Source organism: Myotis davidii, unplaced genomic scaffold (genome assembly GCF_000327345.1).
Source record: "Myotis davidii unplaced genomic scaffold, ASM32734v1 scaffold679, whole genome shotgun sequence".
Taxonomy (NCBI): Eukaryota; Metazoa; Chordata; class Mammalia; order Chiroptera; family Vespertilionidae; genus Myotis; species Myotis davidii.
Window position 1 is genome coordinate 312,255 of NW_006290023.1, and position 2,285 is coordinate 314,539.

The window sequence follows — 2,285 nt, forward strand, 5'->3', positions numbered from 1 at the left end:
ACGTGTTTCTAGACACTGGAAATATAGCAGGGAACAAACAACCCTGCTCCCATGGGCTTTTCATCCGAATGTAGAGGGAGAGCAAATAAACAGAAAAATATTATGCTAGATGGTGTTAAATTCTAAGGAGACAAATAAAACAAGATAATGGTTGGGAATGTGGGTTTGGGTAGGGGAGCTACAGTTAGCTTTTCTATCCTCTTCCAATCACACACATATTCTTACTCTGTACTCTGTAAGATCTTGTATGCTTCTCCCTGAAAAATGCCAAATCCTCACTGACCTCCAAAACCCTCACAAATATATATTTCATGACATGGTATGAACTTAATTTTTTTTCATAGCATTCGTATGGCATTTAATGCAATGAACACTAACAAGAGGCTTGATGCTAACCCCTTTTTTTTGATCCTAAATTGTTTATTAGGTAAGAATTTTACAAACATTACTTACATTAGCGGCAATGGTGGAGCTGGAGAGTATTGCGCCTTCTCCAAACTGCAGGTGGGAACCACCAGTAGTGCGGTGGAACTTGTGGCCCTTCCCAAGGCCCGGCTCTTGCGCCCGCAGATGTCAGCCCTCGCATCTCCCTGTGCTTGTGGACGCGGTCTGGTGATCCACTGGGTGTCAGGATTTCTTCTGATAGCTTTATGGAATGGATCAAGGAGAATAACTTCAAAGAATTTGTACGTGGAATCTTCACCAACCCAGTAAGAATTCCGGACTCTCAGAGCCCCACAGTGGCGTCCAGCTCGCTCTTTGGCGACAGACTGAAGACTTCCAGCAAACTCCAGCCGGTTAACACCGTGATGGACAGGCTGGCGGTAGGTCGCACCCTTAGGAACAGGGCGTTTGCGGCGCACATGAATCGGATATATGATCTAACCTTGCTTGGCCTTGTAGCCCAGCTGCGCGCTTTGTTGGGCCGGGTGGGGCGGGGGCCCTGTGGAGCGCGGAGAGCTGGCGGTACTGCCAGCAGCGCACCCGGAGAAGGAAGCGCAGTACAGGGGATGCTTCTTCCTCCTTGGCTCCTGATGTACCTGTAAGCGCCCATCTTGGTTTACCTGATGGCTGCGGCCAGGCGGAAAGGAGGAGCCTCTCTCCGATGCTAACTCCTAAATGGAGAAAATCAGAGGACATAGATCAGAAAGCATCAAATAATACATATTAATTGAGGTATAGCTATATTTGCCAAAACAAAAATAATATTTAATTAAAAAAAATGTAATGGGTATAGCCATGGTTACCCAGGAAATTCAGATAAAAGAATTTGTTACTGAGAATGAATGTTGAGATTTATCTAAACTGGTGGTTTAAAAGTGGATTAAATTTACCAGAGAGTTGCTTATCTTTCTATTAAACTATCTAAAGTTACAAGGTTGGTTGACAAAAGCAACAGTAGCTACTGCAGCATCAAAACTTTTTTAACATTTGATACCACGCACTGAGCATTTAAGGCACAGTTCGGTTATCTTCTGTGGATTAACTTATTTCTTGTCTTAAGCAGTATCAGCATTTACCAAATTAGTGAGTTAGTGTTACACTCAAGAAGTTATTTATTTACCTTGGCCTCCTTTACCTGGGGTTGCTGACATACACTTTACACGTTTGCTGATTGATCTTATTCCCAGTTTAGGATTCAGCTCTCATGTAAACAGCAATCACTCCCAAATCTGTATCCTCACAGTGGTCTCTTGAGGTTTAGCCTGGTACATTTGACTCTTTTCTGGACAAAAACTGTCTGTATCATTGGGACACAATCAAATAGACCTCAAAGTCAAACATATTTTCTTGCCACCTTTCATTCCTGTTAAAATTGTTCCTCCACATGCATTCCCTTCCTCAGGTAATGATTATCAATTACTCATGGCCAAAAAGAAAACTGGGAGTCTCCTGAGTGACTCCAATGGCATTCTGGGATAGACATTGTTTGCTAAACCTCATCCTTGCTTTGTAGGTCATGGACTGAGCCCACTGACTCCTCACTTACTTTTTACCTTAATCCTGCACCTCTGCAGGCTTTGCCTTTTGCATCTTCTTAGTCTCTCACTGAGCTAGGTGAAATAACTAAAATTGGAATAATCAATTTAGAAGTTATTGTTTAAACTAGGGGTCAACAAATTTTTTTCTGGAAGGGGTCAACTAGTAAATAGTTTAGGCTTTAAAGACCATTTGGTCTAACTGCTCAACTCTGTGGTTGTAGCACAAAATAGCCGTAGACAATATGTAAATAAATGAGTGTGTGTACTTCAGGAAAAATTAAAAATCAAAAATCAGAGTGTGGG

The 2,285-nt window shown here is 42.3% G+C and overlaps 1 pseudogene; it reads right to left on the minus strand.

The window, feature by feature from the left end:
• Positions 1–409: 409 nt before the first annotated feature.
• Positions 410–1,054, minus strand: LOC102767106 (annotated as a pseudogene).
• Positions 1,055–2,285: the final 1,231 nt, after the last annotated feature.